This window comes from Abramis brama (genome assembly GCF_963993115.1).
Source record: "Abramis brama genome assembly, chromosome: 2".
NCBI lineage: Eukaryota > Metazoa > Chordata > Actinopteri > Cypriniformes > Leuciscidae > Abramis > Abramis brama.
This window is the reverse complement of record NC_139964.1, coordinates 13,113,340-13,137,314: the sequence shown is the minus strand read 5'-3', so window position 1 is coordinate 13,137,314 and position 23,975 is coordinate 13,113,340. Positions and strand designations below refer to the sequence as shown.

General features: G+C 40.2%; 1 long non-coding RNA gene across 1 annotated transcript; it reads right to left on the bottom strand.

Moving 5' to 3' along the window:
* Positions 1-21,789: 21,789 nt before the first annotated feature.
* LOC311068295 lies at positions 21,790-22,748 on the bottom strand. The gene is made up of 3 exons (XR_014603362.1): positions 22,535-22,748; positions 22,100-22,417; positions 21,790-21,854 (listed from the first exon to the last, which is right to left on the bottom strand). It is a non-coding gene; the product is annotated as an uncharacterized lncRNA (long non-coding RNA).
* Between the last annotated feature and the right edge of the window lie 1,227 nt (positions 22,749-23,975).

Genomic DNA, 23,975 nt, shown 5'->3' with positions numbered 1-23,975 from the left:
TAGACACCAAAATGCTGAAGGTCGAAAAAGTCCAAGAGCATTGCTCACATGATAAGTGCAGAAAACATCTTGTGTGAACAACACAGCAAGCTGTGAGTAGGCTGTATGAAGTTTCTGGCATATGCACTTGCATTATATTGGCTTAGAATAATGGCAGTGTTTCCCCTACCATTATATAAGGGGGGCGCCCCGCCCCCCTAACGGCTCCCCCCGCCCCCCTTGAAGTCAAGTAGCCTAAATTTGATTTGATTTTCTTTATAGCGCCAGATTACAATTTGTTATTTTTAAAAAACTAAATAGCCCTTAAGTCATATGTTATTCATCTTATTTCCACGATGGCATGTATTTTCTGTCTGTGTTTGCGCGTTTAAAATTATCCCAATGAGTGCGCACACACAAACAAACACTTGCGTCAAATACAGATGAGCACTAGCGGACAGAGAGCGCGCGGCGGGAAATATGTCGCTGAACTGAAGATGGCAACGCTCGCTCTACTGCGAGTAGCAGCCGGAGTAGCTCTCCTGCTCCAAGTCTAACGACCGTTTCACACATATTTCGTTTGCAGTGCGTGTGCGGTGAGTATTTTTTTCCGTACCCATGTTTACAGAGCTTTCACACTGCACGCGGATGCAGTCCGTCGATGATCGATCCGTTCCAGTTGCGGTGCGTATACAGCAGTGCAGCGATCGTTTCCGCACCGAGTCTACTTTTGCCGTTTATATAGCCTACTGTCTATGATTTCTGCTGTGCTGCAAACGCTGAATTAAAGTGACAGCGCATGTTTCGTGGTCAAAATGAACACAGATTGACCTGAAAATGTAGTCATTTCACCATAAGTGCGATTAATTAAATAAAATGTAGTAATCTCACCATAAATTTATTTAATTAAATACTACTTTTTTCACTTTAAGACCGGGGTAAAGCAAGGAAAACTACAATTTACCTCAACAAGGCGACATAATGACATTCGTGGAGGTGGAAAAACAAGTTCTTTGTGACATGCAAGATTTATTGTATTAAAATTTAAATGCAAAAGATTTTAATATAAATACATGGTTAAATATTTTACCACTTGCTTGAGCAACTTAATATATAATTATATAGAAGTAATGCATTGAATAATACATTGTTTAAATTGTGTTTAAATGTGAACGCGCGTTCACAGCAGTGCTGCGTCTGACAGGATTATTCTCTCCAATAAATGCATCATAGAATTAAAAACTTCTCACAAAAAAAAGGCCATTTAAAATTTGTTTGTCATATAAATGTATTAACTAACATTAACAAACAATGAATGAGCAATATATTTGTTAGTATTTATAAATCTTTTTTTAGTTGTTAGTTAAAAAATAAAACTATTTAAGCTCTGGTCCATTAATATTAACAAATACTTCTATAAATTTAACAAAGGTTATTTGCAAAAGTCAATTTTAAAAAGATTTAAATGTTTTTTTGTTTTTTTAAAGAGATATCTTATGTTAACATTTTTTTTGAACATTTGTGTTTTATGTTAACCCCCCCCCCCCCCACCCCCAAACCTGTAAACCTAGGGGAAACACTGAATGGATAATTAAAAAATATATATTTGTGGAAAAAAAAGTCAGATATACATCTGGAATGGCACGAGTGAAGAAAAAAAAGAGATCATTTTTTAATTTCGGAGTGCATTGTGCCTTTAAAATTGACTGCGGATTTAGATACTGGGTAACACTTTATTTCGATAGTCCACTTTAGACATTCTACTAACTATAAGTAACTTTGCAACTACATGTCAACTATCTGTCATTAGAGTATTAGTAGACTGTCTGCTTAATATTTGCTAACACTCTGTTTTGTTGGTCCCCTAACAGACATTCTACTGACTATAAGTTACTTGGCAACTACAAGTCAACTTATTCTCCTAACCCATTTCCTAACATCTAAACTTAACCTACCAGTCTATTGACTGTCTACTACAGCCTACTAATACTCTAATGAGAGTTAGTTGACATGTAGTTGAAAAGTTATAGTTAGTAAAATTTCTAAAGTGGACTATCGAAATAAAGTGTAACCAGATACTGCAGTGGATACTTACTAGTGATGGACTTGTTTCTCTGTTGGTGCCTATTCTGCTCCGTAAGTCCAATGCTTGATCTAAAAATATACATTTTTTTAAAAAGTGTGTTAATAGGATTATTGATCGGGTAACATAGGACCATTTTTTTAATGTTCCATAAGTGTTATATAAATCTGGAGAACCCTTACTAAAAATTAACACTGTTTTGCGACACTAACCAAATGGTAATAAATTATTGTAATACGTAAAATAGGAAAGAGGCCGCACTATGCATAAACTTTTATTTGCAAAAACACGTTTCGGCGTGTGCCTTCATCAGTTTGCACGCGCCGAAACGCATTTTTGCAAATATAAGTTTATGCATAGTGCGGCCTCTTTCCTATTTTACGTATTACAATTATCCAGGCCAGCACTCTAAAACTTTATTAATATATGCAGTGAAGCCTGCTCCTATACTCACTTAATAAATTATTGTATTAAATCCACCATAAAAACATGGTTTCTACACTATAATAAATAAAACATGGTTAATTTAGCAAATGTCCTTAAATGATTAGTTCACCTCAAAGTTGAAAATTGTGTCATCATTTACTCACCCTCAAGTTGATTTAAACCTGTATGAATTTCTTTCTTCTGCTGAACACAAAGAAAGATATTTTGAAGAATGTCGGTAAACAGACAGACTTGGGTCCCATTGACTTCCATAGTAGGAAAAAAAAAATACTATGGAAGTCAATGGGACCCAAGTTACAGACATTCTTCAAAATATCTTTCTTTGTGTTCAGCAGAAGAAAGAAAGAAAGAAATTCATACAGATTTGAAACAACTTGAGGGTGAGTAAATGATGACACAATTTTTAACTTTGAGGTGAACTAATCCTTTAAAAGAACAGCTCATCCAAAAAAAAAAAAAAAAAAAATAGAGTTAGCTTACTCACCCTCGTGTTGAAATTTTATGAGATTCTTATGTAGGCCTAGAACCATAATTAAGATATCTTGAAAAATGCCTTTTATTTTTGTCATACAATGAATATAGGCCTAGTTGTTTTATTCCCAAAATTCTTGTGTTTCACAAAAGTAAGTTATAGAGGTTTGAAAAAAATACTTTCATTTTGAAAGACATTTATTTTTGGGTCAGCTAGGCCTGTAAACTCAAGAAGATAAAGCTTGTCTGGAGGGTTTGAACCAGTGCATTTGAGCAGAGTTTACATGTTCTTATTTCACGTGTATTTTATGACAATACTCACCGCATCTGAACATCGTGTGGCTGGATAATATTTATTCCCAAAATGCCTGGATCATGAAGGAAACACACACATACACATCAATATTAGTTATTTGTTTTACTTACTAACGGAGACATTTGCAAAAGCTTGCAAAATTGACTCACCAGCTCCAAAACATATTATTACGACTCGTTAATTTAACTGATCGGTTAGCCATCCCGCGATCAACAATATTCAAAAGCCTAGTTTGCAGATTCTTATAGTAAGACTGTGACAGTTCCTTTCTGTCTAAAGATACAATATTCTCAGTTCACTCGTTGTAAAGCATTTATTTTTTATCATAAAGTTAGACAAGTTTACGTTACACATCCTAGCAGCACATAACATTAATACATTGGGAATACCGTATGCACTAATAATATTGCTCTAATCGCGTTTAGATTCTCAATTTAATACACTATATCTTGATGTAGCAGAATTTGTATAAAATAAAGTTATTTACCTTCCGTAGATTGCAATATGTCCGTTGTTAAAATTCTTTGTCCATTTCCTTGTTTGTTCTTCATTTACACCCAGCAACACCCAGCAACTCGCTCAAAATAAACATTTAGCAGTCCGATGTAAAATAATCCATGTTTTAAACGATGTAAAACCCACAGAATAGGCTAATATTGAAGATCCCGCGCAGCAGCAAAGCAAACACCGACTCACTCAACTGACGTTTATTCAAACTTGACTCGTAAAGGCGCGCTTAGTTGTCATTGGCTAGATTCCTGGATGACAGTCAGAATAAACAGAGAATAACCAATCATGCTCGAAACAGCTAGGAGAGACAGCCAATAGTGTGGCAACATTGCAATTACAGGAAAATATGAATATATATATATATATATATAATGTGCTATTTATTTGGTTGTATTTGTAGGCTGGCTGTATTTTAATCAATTGGTTAAATTGTTTTTTCATTGCAGTGCATGATTAAAAATTAAACATTAAAAATTAAAGATTAAAAATACTGTAAGAACTTACAGTAACTGACCATATATAATATGTATTTACCACTGTTCTTATAAAGCGCAATTTAATAGAGCAAACAGTGTATTAAACAGAGCAAACACTGCATATATTCATATACAATTCTGTATGTAGATCTATATGAAAATCTAATGAATTGGTATCATGGTGGTGACAGTTACATTCATGTGACCCATAATGACCCTTTTACACTTTCACAAATTCTTGACCTTTCCTTTAGAAACACTCTTATGCCTAATAATGTCAACATCCTTTTTCACCCTGAGTGGCACTGGTACACAACCTGTTGGTTTAGAGTTAATCCTCTGTCCAACGCAACACTTTGGTAACATTGGCATAATTATATACAAGTTACAACATAATACCCCGGGTTTCACACTTTCACAGGCAAGACTTAAGCCTGTAGTCCCAGACTAAAATGCATGTTTGAGCAGTATTACCTGAAAGCAACTTGTACTGACATATCTTATGGCAGTGCCATTGTTTTGTCTCAAGGCACATTTTTAAAAGCTATAATTAAATACCCAAATTGAACTAAGGACAAATCCTGGCTTTATCTAAACCATGTCTGTGAAACTGGGTCTGGGTTAGAAATTAAGGGTTAAGGTTAACCCTAACCTTAATACTTGCCTACAGACTTTTATTTAACAGCATGGTGTTAACTGCAGTGGTTAGGCCTTTAGCATTGCTAAAGGACAAAAATCTTCTCACTGTGACAGTCTGTTTAGTAAAGATTGTTTGTATGGATTGTCCCTAAACTAGAGCTATTGATGCATTCAAAACATACCTGTATCATAAAGATCGTATTTACAAATTGAACATACATGAACGCCCCCACAATGATGAAAATATGAGTAGGAAGCTTGGGATTTTCTTTTAGCCCGATCTTGAAGAGTTATGATGTGTCAGTGAGAAACATGTAATACCACAATACTTTGGCATACTTTTAGCAGTTACATTGTCAGGCTTTTCTATTTACGATGAAGTAAGCTAATGCCTGCACAAAATATGACAGTATTATAGTATTACAATATAACATGTAATGATACATTTTACAGTGGCTTCATAAATTGATTTAAAACATAAATAGTAAAATAGTAAAACCTCATGAATACAAACTTCCCAGGAGGACTTAAAAGCATCATGTGTGCATCATGAACCCTGTTGGTGTCTGATCAGCAAGATCAATTTAACAGTTAATGATATAGTCCATAAATTAACAGTCAGTTAATTAATTTACAGATATTGTTTGTCATTTTGTTCTGAAATAGTTCTGGCTGTCAGTGGACGTTTAGATTATGGCCGGATTGGACATCATTATTCACGTCATTTATGGACTGTTTCTGGATGTCAAAGGACGTCCAGATTATAGCCAGTATGAACGTCTTTTCTGAACTAGTTCTGGCTGTCAGTGGACGTTTAGATTATGGCTGGATTGGACATCTTTATTCACATCATTTATGGACTGTTTCTGGATGTCAACGGACGTCCAGATTATAGCCAGTATGAACGTCTTTTCTGAACTAGTTCTGGCTGTCAGTGGACGTTTAGATTATGGCTGGATTGGACATCTTTATTCACATCATTTATGGACTGTTTCTGGATGTCAACGGACGTCCAGATTATAGTCAGTATGAACGTCTTTTCTGAACTAGTTCTGGCTGTTAGTGGACGTTTAGATTATGGCCATATTGGACATCTTTATTCACGTAATTTATGGACTGTTTCTGGATGTCAACGGACGTCCAGATTATAGTCAGTATGAACGTCTTTTCTGAACTAGTTCTGGCTGTCAGTGGACGTTTAGATTATGGCTGGATTGGACATCTTTATTCACGTAATTTATGGACTGTTTCTGGATGTCAACGGACGTCCAGATTATAGCCAGTATGAACGTCTTTTCTGAACTAGTTCTGGCTGTCTGTGGACGTTTAGATTATGGCTGGATTGGACATCTTTATTCACGTCATTTATGGACTGTTTCTGGATGTCAACGGACGTCCAGATTATTGCCAGTATGAACGTCTTTTCTGAACTAGTTCTGGCTGTCAGTGGACGTTTAGATTATGGCCATATTGGACATCTTTATTCACGTCAGTTATGGACTGTTTCTGTATGTCAACGGACGTCCAGATTATAGTCAGTATGAACGTCTTTTCTGAACTAGTTCTGGCTGTAAGTGGACGTTTAGATTATGGCCGGATTGGACATCTTTATTCACGTCAGTTATGGACTGTTTCTGGATGTCAACGGACGTCCAGATTATAGCCAGTATGAACGTCTTTTCTGAACTAGTTCTGGCTGTCTGTGGACGTTTAGATTATGGCTGGATTGGACATCTTTATTCACGTCATTTATGGACTGTTTCTGGATGTCAACGGACGTCCAGATTATTGCCAGTATGAACGTCTTTTCTGAACTAGTTCTGGCTGTCAGTGGACGTTTAGATTATGGCCATATTGGACATCTTTATTCACGTCAGTTATGGACTGTTTCTGGATGTCAACGGACGTCCAGATTATAGTCAGTATGAACGTCTTTTCTGAACTAGTTCTGGCTGTAAGTGGACGTTTAGATTATGGCCGGATTGGACATCTTTATTCACGTCAGTTATGGACTGTTTCTGGATGTCAACGGACGTCCAGATTATAGCCAGTATGAACGTCTTTTCTGAACTAGTTCTGGCTGTCAGTGGACGTTTAGATTATGGCCATATTGGACATCTTTATTCACGTCAGTTATAGACTGTTTCTGGATGTCAACGGACGTCCAGATTATAGTCAGTATGAACGTCTTTTCTGAACTAGTTCTGGCTGTCAGTGGACGTTTAGATTATGGCTGGATTGAACATCTTTATTCACGTCATTTATGGACTGTTTCTGGATGTCAAAGGACGTCCAGATTATAGTCAGTATGAACGTCTTTTCTGAACTAGTTCTGGCTGTCAGTGGACGTTTAGATTATGGCCATATTGGACATCTTTATTCACGTCATTTATGGACTGTTTCTGGATGTCAAAGGACGTCCAGATTATAGTCAGTATGAACGTCTTTTCTGAACTAGTTCTGGCTGTCAGTGGACGTTTAGATTATGGCCATATTGGACATCTTTATTCACGTCATTTATGGACTGTTTCTGGATGTCAACGGACGTCCAGATTATAGTCAGTATGAACGTCTTTTCTGAACTAGTTCTGGCTGTCAGTGGACGTTTAGATTATGGCCGGATTGGACATCTTTATTCACGTCATTTATGGACTGTTTCTGGATGTCAACGGACGTCCAGATTATAGCCAGTATGAACGTCTTTTCTGAACTAGTTCTGGCTGTCAGTGGACGTTTAGATTATGGCCATATTGGACATCTTTATTCACGTCAGTTATGGACTGTTTCTGGATGTCAACGGACGTCCAGATTATAGTCAGTATGAACGTCTTTTCTGAACTAGTTCTGGCTGTCAGTGGACGTTTAGATTATGGCCGGATTGGACATCTTTATTCACGTCATTTATGGACTGTTTCTGGATGTCAACGGACGTCCAGATTATAGCCAGTATGAACGTCTTTTCTGAACTAGTCCTGGCTGTCAGTAGACGTTTAGATTATGGCCAGATTGGACATAATTACTCAATGTCATAAATCGACTAATTCTGGCTGTCAATGGACGTTCAGATCATGGCCTGGACGGGCGGACTTGATATCAACCTGTTTTGTACGTCCACAGACGTCGCTTGCTCAGTGGGTCCGTCTTGCCTTTAATCACACTGCTTGATCCACGAGCTGGACAATAACTTTATTCTAGAGCTGCTATAAAGCCAAAACACTTTACTTTTAATTTCCTATTATCAAAGCTGCTTTGGAACAATCTACATTGTTAAAAGCGCTACATAAATGAAGATGACGCCCGGCATTTCTCCCCTTGGGTTTTAGGTTTCGGGAAGGGAACAAAATCCACCACCCCGTCCAAACTTTTAGGATACCGGGTATCAGATTTGCACAATCCATACACACAACGCGGCATGTTTCCCTCTCGCTCGAAAGCTTGCCAGACCTCCCGCGCCTAGTTACGGTTGCTAAGCCACGATTGGCCTGTGGCGGTTTTCGGGCGTGGCTTAGCGAAGGGTCAATTGCCTCATAATCGCTGGTTGCTGCTGCATTTTACATTTTTAATAGTATAACGGTGGTAGCCGCCCTAACTTAAATAAATATTTTAAAGAAAAAACCTTCGGGCGCCAGACAGGATTAAACCTGTCAAAAATTAACTTATCCCAGGATAGCAGAAAAATAACCACCGGTTACACAACAAATTATAATAATAATCCCAGACTCAAGGTAATTTCACAAGGGATATTTATTCTTCCATATGTTCAAAATCATAATAACACAGAAAAACGAAATGGACAAAAAATAAATAAAACAAAATAAGAAATGACCACACGTTCACACTAGCGGTCTCCGGTCTTCGAAATCCGTGCCCGTGCCAGAAACCGACCGCGTCACGCTAATCCACGTTCGCAGATTCGTGTCCACATTCATTCACAAAAATGTCCATAAAAAAAGAAAAGAGAGAACAAAGAAAACATTGGATGAACATCTCATTAAGTCTGTGGTAAATCACCAACATTAAATCAACAGCATCAATAATTTTAACGGGCAACAACAATTATAAACAAAACACTAAGCACACAGAATGTGCGAATATGAAAGCTATGCGAGTGGGTGCGTGCGTGTGTTGCAGTGTGTGTAATGGCGGCGCAAATGACCACGTTTGCAGGTATTGAAGGCACCAATGAGTATTGCGGGTCACCAGACACCAAGATAAGTGGATAAGCGGTTTTTGCCTTGTCTTCAGGACAGCTCACGACAGTTGGTCTGGAAGTGCAATGCTTCAGTCACGCACCAGACATCATACACATGAAACAGCTGATTGACACGCAGCCGTCTTTCCACCGTAAACCATCACTCATACGGGTAACCCTCATGTGCAAACAAACGGATGACGCTTCTGATTCAGGTACAACACGCTCCCTTTAAATACAACTCCCTTCCGTCGTTAATTGACACACTCCACCCAAAATCACGCTAAAATGAAAGTGAAAGTAACCAATGTTGTGGAACAGATTCTCTTGTTTGCCACAATAGCTTTATTGAACTGTAGATGAGGTGTACCAAAGAATATTGAATTTTGTGTCATTTTTACATTTTATTTACACTATTTTTTTAAGTTGTTAGTAACATTTCTGGTTAGTATATACACTTTATAAACTGATAACAGTAAATATATATATATTATCAGCAGTAAACGTAGAACAAACAGGCAGGGATCAAACACCAGCAAAAGAGATATCCAAGGCTGAACACAAACGGACACGGTAAAGAATTGCTGTAAAATTTACAGCAACTTACTGCCAATTTTGGTTGTAAAGCCTGTAAATGTACAAGAGTACTGTAAATCATAAATTACAATGAAACAGCACAACTGTAAAAGCAGCAAAACAAGAGCATCTGTGAATTTACAGTTCTTCAATGTAATCTTTACATTATGTTACTGTTATTAATAATGCAAAGGCAGTTTCAGGGCAGGCAGCAAACAGAGTAGCGAGTATCCAGGCAAACAAAGCAGAGTCACAAAGGCAATAAGCAAAGGGTCAATCCGGTGAAAACAGTCCAGGGTCAATAACGAGGAAACAATGGAAACGGGGAAAGAAACGCTCAGAAACGTCAAGACTTCGCAATGATGGAGTGGAGAGAGACTGAATAAATAGTCTGAATGATGAGCGGCAGGTGTGCAGATAACCAGTGCCAGGCACAGGTCATGGGGAACGGAGTTTAAATGGATAATGTCAATATTCGGGAGAGGGAGCCCTCTGGAGGCGAGTAGGAGGAACCACAGAGGCTTGATTCGTGACACAATGTCTGTGGACAGTCTTTTTCATTTATTTTATAAACTGATAATAGTAAATAAAAAAAGTGTGTGATTCAGTGTAAGAAATTTTGATTTTACCCGATTTTATTTTCACTTGCAACATCAGTCACAATAGAGGGTTTTTTACGACACGTCATCAATCCAGAAGTCGGCCATTTTGGAGGCACTGAACGTAAACAGTGCCATTGAACTGAACGGACTCGCAAATTTGGCTGATTAATGCTTCTGAAAAATGGTCGAGTTTTGGTCTGTACTCATCGGTCGCACCGAGAAAAAACATTTCTAGTTCTATAGACTGCCGAAAGTTAAAGAGAAGAGTGCAAAAAACTGATGAAAGATGGCGTTTGTGGTAGAGAGAGGCACAGCATCAGCCACATGTGTAAATGAAGCGTTGACTATGGCTAAAATGTTGACGTAAAATAGTTAACTATGGGTACATTCACACTGTCAGTCCAAATCCGATTATCTTTGTATCCGATTGGAATATGATCTAAAATGATGTCCACACTGTATTGCAACTGTTCAGATCCGATGTGTGTGTCCACGCAGCTCTTTGACAATACGGCAATGATGTTGCGTTGATGGAGGGGTTTGCATTTGCAATATAAAAGTTTTCTTATTTAAATTTTACAATATGGAAACCGCGCTGGACTACTGCGTCTTGAGCCGGGTGCAGAACTGTAAGAGGCTGGTATGCACAACTCTTTTTCCGCGCCGGTTTCAAAATACTTTTCAAAAATAATAATTTTCTGCTCGTCCGGCACTTTGCAACAACACAGCCTTGTTTCGGCTGCAACTTTCAGCATGTTCCCTATAACAACGTCTGATGTTTACATTTTACGTGGCGTGAGAAAGTCACATAAACCACGCGAAAGAGCGTTCAGATTTCCTGATATGTGATTTTAAACCACATATGGATGTAGCTTGAAACGGATTTCATGTGCTTTTTTTTTTTCTGAACGTAGCCAATGTCGGGATACGAAATAGAAGGAAGAATTGCAGTAAGGACTAGAGAAGCTAGCTCGTTCAGATCTTTACCACATATTACCTTAAGTTTGTCAAAATTTTGAGCTCTTTCCTGCTTACCAAGTCCTTCTCTATATGATTTTGCAGCTTCCATGTGTTTTTCCCGTGGTTTAGACATCAGAATTTAGTGTAACAATGTGTTCAGTAGTACATAAACAGTGCAATCCATGCCGTTGTTTACATCCGAGTACCTCCAATATGGCCGCGCATCCGGGTAACTGACCAAATCGTGACGTAGGTGAAAACCCTCTATGTCTGTGGACAGTCTTTTTTAATTATCGTTGATCACTGAATATATCGAACCCTCGTTTGTTGAGATGTTTTGTGGATGTGTTGCTGTTACGTAGATCAGTTCTGTCCCGCTGTCCTGTGTTGCTTTAGGAGACTTTATATTGGCATAATAATCACCGGCTGTATCTGTCACCTGATTGGTCGAGTGGGTGTGACTGGGGTTTGAATCAGGCTGCTGATTGGTTACTGTGGCGTAAACAGTAGAGACTTCTGTACAGTTGTTGAGGTGTGATGCAGGCGTCTGATTGGATGAAGATGCAGGCGTGTGATTGGATGAAGATGTTACCGTGGCGACATCACTGTTTGGAATCTCCTCATACATGCGGTCAGTCTGAAAAACAACACATACATCAATAATTTACTAGTTAACATATATAATTCTCTTTGTTGAGCAATGAACAATCATTTAACATGTATGTCTGATCTTCTACAGGTAAAGATTTGAACACTCACCTCTGTATTGTGCTGCATGTTTTGCTGAAATAAAGCTGCATGAAAATAGAGAGTAAGTCAATTTACACACTAAAATAGAACTAAATAATAACACTAATAATCACAAACAAACTGTTACCTGTCCCAGATTTCCTCTTCCTCTTCTTCCGGATGATGAAGGTTCCAGAACACAGAGTCAGAACCAGCAGAACCGAACCCAGACCGCCAGCAACAGAAGCCAGATCTGAAGGCAACGCTAAACACATGATATTTACATGATGAAGTGTAACTGGTCTGTTGTCTGCGTTGTGTTTTGGTTGATATGAGGAGGACAAGACAGCATTCGCAGTTTCACCGATCTTTTATTCCTGATGTACAAACAAATGTAATCAGCCTCTTAGTGAGATTCGCCCTCTTTAACTCTCTCAGTGCGTTACCAATGCAAAGAGCGATAAATCACATAACAATAAAATGCATATAACAGAACATACCTGATGTACAAACAAATGTAATCAGCCTCTTAGTGAGATTCGCCCTCTTTAACTCTATAAAACAAATGTGATGTACACTCGTCACATGTGCTCTCATTTCACATTTAGGCTCGGATGCAAAAATATAGCTCAATCGGAGTGAAATGACAAAAATAACCACTCAGATAGGTAAAATAATATTATATACATAAATTAGAGTGAAAATATAGACATAAAAGCAATGATTAAAATAAAGATTAATTTAGATTAACAGGAGCCCAAAATAACCTCACCTCTCAGTGCGTTACCAATGCAAAGAGGAAGAGGAGGGGATAGAACAGGAAGATATACTGACTCATGACGTCATCACAATTAATTAAAGGGAAAGGTACTCATTTCACTTAGGCAGTCATATCAGGTACATGTAAATGAACAATTTTGTGAGAATTCTAATAAACTATACATACATTTAACAGTACACATTCTGTACCTGTTACACTCACCCCTCAGAATTTACACAAAATTTCCAGAGTATAACAAAAAAACACTGGTCACTAGAATTACATGGTCCACACTTAAACAGTGAAGACACAGCGTAAAAAGCTACCCAAATGAAAGGGATACAAATATGAAGAAAGTTGGCCAAACTTCTACACGTTTTGTAGGCATTACCAAAGTGCCCATTACACTTTGAAAAGAATCTCAAACCAGGTACTCAAACAGAACCAATAGGCATTAGAAAATACAAGACTTAACTCCAAGTAGAGACAGCGGTGAGAAGAAGAAAGAAGAGAAAAAAAAAACTCTAAACATGAATAACAGGAGAAACAGACTCCATACCAAGTAAGGTTTCGAGCTGAACCATTGACTCAATCAGCCTACGAACAGGCCTAATTACTCTACCAAGCCTGGTAGTGTAACGATCATCTGTATCTAAATCAGCTACAGGATCTTGCCTAAAGGGTTCACTGGCAGAGACAGGAATTTGGGGAGAGTGGATAGCACCAGCCACAGCCACAGTATCATCATCAGTCACTGACACATCAACTTGTGCATTTGGCTCCTCTTGATTCGACAACTGAGAATGCACCCATGAAGAAGTGCGGGCATCACCACAAGTAGCAACAATGGAGATGTTCGACATAGAATCTGCATGTGAGAGTTCCTCAGCCTCATTCTGCCCATCATCTGCGTTCCCAGCAGACTCAATTTCAGCATTGTAGAAGGACTCAACACTGCGTGTTTGCTCGGTTAGACCACCACTGCGTGCCACAGACATCCGTGAAGGTACACTACAGGCAAGTACGTCAGCAACCTCACGATCAGTACTAGCCATTTCTGGTTCAAGCAGAGGAAGGAAGTTCACTTGAAGAAGAAGATTCCGATGCACTATTCTCTCATTACCAGCTCTGTCACGGATCTTATAGACATGTATGGAAGGTTTTGAGGCAACAACAGTGTACATGACTGGCTCCCATTTGTCAGCGAGTTTTCGTTTTCCTCTACAGCCTTTGTTAGCCACAAGCACTTGATCACCAACGGCTAGAGGTAGGCCTTTAGATCTCTTGTTGTACTGGCTGGACTGGTGTTTTTGTTCCACAACAGTGTTTTTCTGTGCTAACGTCATGGCAGACTGGAGATCGCTGGCAAGAGATTTGACATACTTGTCATAGTCACAGATTGCCTTGTCTTGCAGGACACTACGGAACATGAGGTCGACTGGCAGCCTTGGTACCCTTCCGAACATTAGGTAAAAAGGGGCAAAACCTGTTGTTTCATGTGCTGTGCAGTTGTACACAAATGTCATGGTCTGTATCAACTGTGGCCACTTCTGCTTAGGCCTAGGTGGAAGAGACCTCAGCATATTACCTAATGTCCTGTTAAAACGTTCAGTACCGCCATTCCCCATTGGGTGGTACGGAGTGGTTCTCGACTTGTCTACTCCAGCCAGTTCAAGTAGCTCAGCAATCAACTCACTCTCAAAGGTAGCTCCCTGATCAGAATGGATGCGTTGGGGAAATCCATAGACGCAGAAGAAGCTGTCCCAGAGTTTCTTCGCAACTCTTTTTGCTGTCTGGTCTTGACACGGGAATGCATGCGCCAGCTTTGTGAAGTGATCTGTGACCACTAAAACGTCCACAGATTTGTTGTTCCGATCTTCAGCAGACCAGAAGTCGATGCAAACTAGCTCCAGTGGGGCTGTGGTCTTAATACTCTCCAAAGTGGCTCTCGCTGCAGGCTCTGGAGTTTTGCTGAGGACACACCTGGGACACTTTTTCACATAATCCCGCACATCACGCTCCATGTCAAGCCAGAAAAACCTCTGACGGGTCAAAGACAGAGTGCGGGGCTGCCCTTGATGACCAGCCAGGTCGTGTACACCCGAAAGTGCCTCAGACTTCAAGGAGTCAGGTAAAACGAGTTGGAACTTTTTGTGCTTGGTGAGCGGGTCTTTAATAGCTCTGTACAGGATTCCATTAAGCAAACAAAGTTTGTCCCACTGCTTCAGAATTCTCAGCACACACTGGTTATCATTGGCACGTTCACGTCTTGATGGTCTGCGTTTCCTGCCGACATAATAAGACACTCTAGCAATGACAGGGTCTTTGTGCTGGTGATCTTGTATGTCTATCAGTGAAAGAGAATGAAACACTTCCTCGTCTCCACTTATTAATGAGTTCAGATGTTCAGTAAATTATGTTGCTCTACATTCAGTCCCTGTTTCCCATTCACCACAGGAGGACAAAATGGAAGACACGTCATCAGCAGACATTGATGTATCCAGCCCAGCATCAAGTGATCCTGTCCCTAATGTTTGCGGTTGGCAAGTAAGACGGAACACCTCCTGCACATTTCCATCCTCTACACAGTGTACTTGTCGCAACAGTTCAGAATAAGGCTCGGACAAAAGCCGCTCACTCACCGGCCTGACAAATGGATTCCTACTGAGCGCATCCGCCACAACATTGAGTTTTCCAGGAACGTATTTGATCTCAAAAGAATATGGAGCAAGTTTCGAGACCCAGCGCTGCTCACATGCATCCAACTTCGGCTTGGTCATAATGTATGTCAGCGGATTATTATCCGTCCACACAGTAAACTCATGGCCCTTAAGCCAGTGACTGAACTTGTCGCACACCGCCCACTTCAGAGCTAAGAATTCCAGTCTGTGTGCAGGATATTTAGTTTGGCTGCGGCTCAAAGCTTTGCTAGCAAACGCTATAGGTCTTGCTTTGTCTTCACCAGGAGGGATCTGAGAGAGCACTGCACCTATGCCATCCAGCGAGGCGTCAGTACAGAGAAGAAAAGGACGCTCAAAATCAGGATGAGCCAGCACCACACTGTCAACAAGGGCCCGTTTTAGCTCTTCAAACGCTACATCACAGTCAGGGGTCCAGTCCTGGGGTGTCAACTCCCGAAAAGTTCCTGCTTTCTTGTGACTACCAGCAGCTTTCACTGAGCGTTTCTGGCCAGCTGTTAAGTTGAATAAGGGTCTGGCAATGCGTGAGCAACTTGGAATGAATGATTGGTAGTACAGGACCATGCCGAGAAACGATCTGATCTTTTTTTGTGAAGGTGTGATTTTGTTTTCCTTCATTAAGTCCTCCTTCTGAAAAGCAGAGATGACTTTAACTTTCTCCTCATCAACTGAAACACCAGTACCATCTATCACATGGCCCAGGAACTTTACGGATTTTCTCAGAAAGTGACACTTTTTAGGTGCTAGCTTCAGGTTGCTGGTTCTCAATCGAGAAAACACGATCTCCAGCCGCTTCAATGCCTCCTCTTCAGAAGGAGCAAAGACCAACAAGTCATCCAGATAACAGAGCAGACTGGAAAAGTTAAGGTCTCCAAAAATGCTGAGCATCATGCGCATGAAGGAAGCTGGGCTATTGCAAAGACCTTGAGGGAGACGATTATACTCATACAAGCCCATTGGTGTTGTGAAGGCAGTGTATCTTCGGTCAGACTCATGGAGTGGTATGTTGTAAAATCCTGAAGTTAAGTCCATGGTGCTGAAAAGGGCATTACCACCCAAGGCTGCGAGACAGTCAGCTTGATGGGGCAGAGGATGGGCGTCCTTGAAGGTTTTAGCATTCAGCCAACGAAAATCAGTGCAGACCCTCAGATTACCGTCTTTTTTCCAGACCATCACCAAGGGTGACGCATATTCACTGACAGACTTGCTGATTATGTTTTTCTCCTCCATCTCTGACAACACTTCTCTCAATTTTTGATAGTGGGCAGGTGGGATGCGGCGATAGGGCAGACGGAATGGGCGCTCATCATAAAGATGGATCCTGTGCACAAAATCCTTTGTTTCTCCACAATCCAGCTTATCCTTCGAGAAAACATCCTGGTATGCCACAAGAAGATCCGTCAATTTCCTCTTCCAGACCTCAGAAACCTCACATCCATCAATGTCAATATCTTTCAGACCACAGTCTCCCAGCAATCGTGCAAGATCAGAGGATGAAGCAGTTTTAACGGGTAATGACTCAGAAATGTGACAATGGGTTCTACTTAAGCCCTGAATGACTGTGAGATCCTCCACAGCTAGACAAGAGGAAACATCGGCCAGTTTAGTGTTGCGGCGAAGCGTCACTGATGTTGGATTAGGGTTAAGGATCTTCATTGGCACCCATCGATCGCCCCACATCGGTGTTATTACTCGTCCGACAAGAATGTTTTTAGGAGCTGAACGTGCAGTGGTCGGCTCAACAATTACAACACTTCCTGGGGAAACAGGCACATTAGCTGGCAATTTGCCCCAAACAAGATACTCGCATTTGGGAAGCAGAGTGACTGCCTGACAGAGTTTCACAGTTCCAAGTTTATCAGGCTGTTGAGGTCCAGACCATCGGGAAATACAACTCAGAAGCTCAAGGAATTGCTCACACTCAGGATTATTGTTATTGCAAGAAAGAAGCTCCCAGTACTTGTCATGCGATTTCATCTTCTGCACAACACATTTGATCACATTACTTCCAATTATGAACTCATCTCTTTGTCCTGGCACCACAAGAGTAGGAACAACAAACTTGAATCCATAGACTTCAATCTCCAAGTCGTATGTACACTTTGGCTGAATCGTTAGGCCGCCACAGCCGACCAGGACCACATTACTTGCAATCACTTGAGGTGGTGGAAGAAGACCATCAACTTGCAGCTTGGACTCACCCTCTTCACTAAGCGTGCAGGCCATACTACCAGAATCCAGTAACCCCTTTAATGTGTAACGTCCACTAACCGTCACAGGAGCATAAAACAACTCACTTGCCCCATCAACTCTTTGAGACCCCACATATAACACGGTTTTGTCTCCTGGCAATAGTTTGCAGCTGTTAACAAAAACATTTTGCACATCTTCTGTGAGGGAGGTTCTATGAAAACTGCCCATGCTACCCCTCTCGTCGCATGGGCTCTTTAGTTTAACTGAGCAGTATCTGAGGGAGCCGCAGGGCATGCAGCCTTAGGACAGTCATTCTTAAAGTGGCCGGGCCTGAGACAGTGACGACATAGCCTTTGACGTCTACAATGCTCATACGTCGTGTGTTCCTTGGATCTACAAACCCTACATGCAGTGCTTAAGTTGGCTTTGAAATCTGGAGTTTTAATTGGGTGAGCCTGACTGGAAGTTAAAGAGGCAGTGCACAATGACAGGACTCTATCCATCATGCCAACGATGTGCTGAAGGCTGGTATCTGGAGAGAACGGAACAGCATATGGATTAAGATGGCTTACAGGAGTAAGTGACTGGGCTGGCATGGAAACAGGCTGCTGAGGAGAACTGGGCATGGAAACTGGCTGCTGAGGAAAACTGGGCATGGAAACTGGCTGCTGAGGAGAACTGGGCATGGAAACTGGCTGCTGAGGAGAACTGGGCATGGAAGTGGGGCCTGCCATAACAGTGCACTGATTGCTTGCTGACAAAGACATTGTGTGCTGCATCCTTGAAGAGACTCTCTTTAGTCCCCTCTGATGACCATCCAAGCGCTCCTGGACCTCAGCGGCGCTCCACTTCTCAGCTGGCTTAAACTGAAAAGACATAGCAAGACTTGGGTCTGGGCAATGTGAAATAAACATCATGACTGCTTCAGCAGCGGGATCCTCGACACTCTTATTACGTCTACGCAAGCACTCATTAGCAACATCTATGGACTTGTTAAGCCGTATCCAGTAATCCATGGGGCTTTCATCTGCTCTAGGGACAGTGTTATAGAAGTCAGCCATAGGCATGTTAGAGTAAGACAACTCACTGAAGTTTCGTTTGAGTATGTCAAACACTGCATTTGGTAGCTCACTGGCACTCAGTTCAGGTCGGCTTCGCAGGGACACCTTAACTATATCTCTCGCTTTGCCAGCCAATCTGCTTAGGATGAGATCAGAGACATCAATTTGCGTTCTGTATTTTGTTCTGTTCAAATAGCTGTACATCATATCTTCCCACTCGTGCACAGTAAATGAATCACTCTTATCTCCCCTGAAGAATGGCGGAGGTGGTGCATCTTGCTGTACTATCACCTTAAGGCTAGATTTATCCATATCCTCATTGGAGTGCTGAGACTGGCACGGTGGATTAGGCTGTACTGGGCTGGGCTGGTGCGCGAGGTTAAGGCTGGCTGAAATACTCTCTCCTATTTTCTGAGCCAGATCTGAAATGATGCCCCCTAATGACTCAGGAGTAACGACACGTTCGATATCAGGGCGTATGATTGGGGTGGAGCTAGCTGCTGGACCTACATAAACGCCAATCGCTGAATCAGCTGTGCGCACATGGTCAAGTCCCAAATTAGCTAATGCTCTCCCTCTCCCATAACAACGTGTAAAATCAGAAACCCTCTCATTTCTATATATTTCAGGTCCACTGCCTCTGCCCAAAGGAAAAGTGACATTAGATTGTTTCACAGGACTGAAATCGTCTTTGCCAGTATCCTCAAACATGCTTCAATTTGTAAAGTGAAACAGATAAAACATGTAAAAATTACAGCAAATTATGTTACAAACAGTGTAACTTCAAATGATGAAAAGTTCAAGCATATGCAAGGAAATATATGAAATCAAACGACTCAAAATAAAACACTTCAATATCAAAATCCTGATGAAAATAAAATTTCCCTTCTCAAAATCAATTATATAATTTCCCTTGTTCAAAATGCATCAAGTGTCATTGATTATATACTATACAGATAAAGGATACGATGCTTGCAGGACAATGAAGCGTCCCGCGATGCTTATCACAGTCTCTGTCGTTCAGAATGCACCAACGAAAGTGCTCCGGAGAGAGAGAGAAAAAGTCTATTAGAAAGTCAATAACTCTTTACCGTCACTTTAAGATGCAACAGTCCGGACCGCGATATCACACGCAGTTCACAGGCGCGCGCGCCCTCCTTGTGCGCGAGCACGGCGCCGCCGCGAGCAATGGCGATGGGGAAGATCGGCGAGGAAGAAGAGCGGCGAAGCGTGCGAGCCGTCCCGCAACCACGGCGATCGGCGAAGCGCTGATCTGATGACCCGAAATGATCACGGCACCAAGTGTAACTGGTCTGTTGTCTGCGTTGTGTTTTGGTTGATATGAGGAGGACAAGACAGCATTCGCAGTTTCACCGATCTTTTATTCCTGATGTACAAACAAATGTAATCAGCCTCTTAGTGAGATTCGCCCTCTTTAACTCTCTCAGTGCGTTACCAATGCAAAGAGCGATAAATCACATAACAATAAAATGCATATAACAGAACATACCTGATGTACAAACAAATGTAATCAGCCTCTTAGTGAGATTCGCCCTCTTTAACTCTATAAAACAAATGTGATGTACACTCGTCACATGTGCTCTCATTTCACATTTAGGCTCGGATGCAAAAATATAGCTCAATCGGAGTGAAATGACAAAAATAACCACTCAGATAGGTAAAATAATATTATATACATAAATTAGAGTGAAAATATAGACATAAAAGCAATGATTAAAATAAAGATTAATTTAGATTAACAGGAGCCCAAAATAACCTCACCTCTCAGTGCGTTACCAATGCAAAGAGGAAGAGGAGGGGATAGAACAGGAAGATATACTGACTCATGACGTCATCACAATTAATTAAAGGGAAAGGTACTCATTTCACTTAGGCAGTCATATCAGGTACATGTAAATGAACAATTTTGTGAGAATTCTAATAAACTATACATACATTTAACAGTACACATTCTGTACCTGTTACAGAAACACAAACTGATTCTGATTATACTGGAAAATCAACAATAACATTCTAATAACTAATAAATTCCTTTGATTATTGTACCATTAGGAATATTGTAATATTGTAAATATACAGTTGTTATATTGTGTAACCGAAGTGAAACTGCAATGGTAAACCTCAACTCTACAGAAGAAAACACTTCTCTTTACGGTTGATGTCAAACCAAATTAACCACATGAAATCTGATATGTGCATCATTTATATTTATACAGTAGATCAAATATGTCTCCACAAATATTCAAAGCAATTTCCTTTCAAAGATTGATCATGTGATCAGAGAGTTGCATTATGGGTAGTGTAGTTTGTGTTCTTACTAGTGTTTGTCTGATAGAGTTGAACTGTAGTATTTCCTGTTGTTGTTCTTGTTGTTTCAGTTTCTGTTTGATGAGTCGCTGACAGAGAGAAACACCAGTGACTGTGAATGTGCCGCTCATGCAGTGATATAATAACACATAATAATAATAGATGAACACACACTTAACACTGTTTACTATTGCTGCATATGAACAAATGTTGTGTTTTCTGTTCACATCACTGATCATCACATTATATATAAAATAAAATAAATAAATATTCATTTCAGAAGACACTTTATTATCTGAACTGATACAGAGTCACTCTGGATAAAAGTCTCTGTCAAACCCACGTAAAGCTGGACTCATGTTATTACTGTCATTATGAGATGATTTTACTCAGAAACTGCAGAACAAAGAAAGTGCTAAGTGTAAAAATAAAATAAAAATTGGTTTATGGAATAAAGAAAGTGATAAAGTGTACCTGTGTCCGGTGAAGAAATAACCAGAGATAAAGCATATTAAAGGCTGAAGAGATGTTGAGAAGAAAGAGATGAAGGACCTGTTGAGGAGATCTGATGATCTGTGACGCTGCTGGACGTGTGTGTGTGAGAGAGAGAGTGCAGATGTCAGTGTGTGTGTGTGTGTGAGAGAGAGAGAGTGCAGATGTCAATGTGTGTGTGTGTGTGTGTGTGTGTGTGCAGATGTCAGTGTGTGTGTGTGTGTGTGTGTGTGCAGATGTCAGTGTGTGTGTGTGTGTGTGTGTGTGTGTACCTGTGCTGCTGTTTGTATATGGACTAATGCTGGTTGTTGAGATCTGGACACGTGTCTTTGTCTCTGGAGCTGAGAAATGAAGAAGAGCGTCACACCATAATAAATATATTCATAAAACAATAAACATGAATGATGAAGTAGATTGGTGTTAAAGCTGCAGTCCGTAACTTTTTTTGTGTTCAAAATTTACTAAATTTATAGACACAAACAGAGAGAAGGAGCTCCGGCTCAATGTTCTTCAGACGCAGCAGTTTATTAACCTCTAGAGCGGCAGAAGTTACGGACTGCAGATTTAAGTGTTGAATATCAGGCACCTCTGATCACATTTAGCCGGATATCTGTGTAGTGATTATATCCAGATCTACATCCGTACGGTCCAGCATCTTCCCTCTTCAGGTTACTGATGGTCACTGTAAATGATCTGGTCTGAGGATTATCCTTCAGTGTGAATCTGCCCTTGATCACTGAGGACTCTCCTCCATCAGACTCTAGTATACGGACACGGTCTGCGTAAACTCCTCTGTAGAAGTATTTGTAAGAGTTTTCATATCCTTCTGGATAAGGGCACGTAATGATCACTTGTCGTCCCTCTGTTCCTCTCACTGTAATGCCCTCAGACAGTGAACTGCTCACTACACACACACACACACACACACACACACACACACACTGCTTTACTCATGTACACTGATAACATACACCATAATATTAGATAATAAACACTTTTAGTAGAGATCTTCAGCTCTTACCCGTCAGCAGAAACACACAAACTATCAGTGGAAACTTCATTTCTTCATCAGTTCAGTTCAGAAAATCAGTCTGAAACTCTCAGTAGTTCCTCACACGACTCTCTGAAACTCAAACAGCAATAATACTGCTCTCATCTATCAGTGGAGAGAAAATAATACGCTTGTTTCTCTTCTCTCGTGTTGATCGTCAAACTCATACTGTTCACTGACTGTGTGTCCGTGTTTCCATGTGGCGTTAGATGTGAAAACGCCTCTCAGTTTTGACCAGGAAATGAACTGTGAATTCATCAACCACATCCTATTTCTGTTCTGTCTTTAACATGTTTGAGTGCTTTCTGTTGTCCTTTTGCTCTTTTTCTACTTCTGAATGTTTTAATATATTTTCAAAACATGTTAACCCTCTATTGCATAGTGTTGCTTCAGGGTAACATACCCATTTTCCCTCATATTCTCAGGCTTACAAAATCATACACCAAAAAAAACTGCTTATTTTAATCTGGAGGAAGTATGAAAAGCCAATAGAATGCTTGTATCTGATTACATGACTTGTCCAACCCCCTTTTCAATGTCTTTTCCTCACCTGCACTCACATGCGGCAGCCATGTTTTTTCAGCACCACAAAACTTTGAAAAAAGTTACATTTTCCTTAGGATTTCCATGAAATAAACAATATTTTCACAATTTTGGGTAAGTTCTGATTTAATTTCACTCTGTTGATTATGTTTTCATTGAATGTTTCTTTTGTAAATGGGTAAAGTGGACACACTTTGCAGCAAGAGGGGACGTCCATCTCTGAGTGTAAAGGCAGGTTTAGACCTGAAAAAAAGACGGGGCGCAACTGCACCTCTACCCCCGGCCCCAGTCCGCTTGGACCGCATAGACTACTGGTCTGTCTACAGTGAAAACAGAGGGAGGTGTAAATATCCTGGATGCAAAGGCATAATCAAGTGACGTGTTTCTGTGTCACACTCCTGACTGTTTCTTCTCCTTTCACACACAGTAACCTAAGATGAAGAAGTGGCTCATCCATGATTTATGTGTTAATACTGAATGATCCACCAGTGTTGTTTGTTCTTTAGTCTGTTTTAAACAACACAAATTAGTTTTCTATCCAGTTTTTGATTTTTAACATGAAAATTGAATGAGAATGAATGCATAAAAACAATACTCCTTTGTTGCGCATTGTTACTTCTAGGTAAGAAGATGGTAACTGAGATAACTGTAAGATGGTAACTGGTTGTAACTGTATTACTTTTTCAGCATAATTTTTTTTTAAAATGAAGTTGATGTTGAAGATCTTTTATAAAATGTGTTTTGTTATGAAATAAAGAGATATATTTTAAATAGACTGCACTTTTTGTATTTAATCCCATTATTGCATGTTGTTGCGCCAAAGTAACATACCTAGATCTACCCCCTATTATTATAATTTTTGTAAATT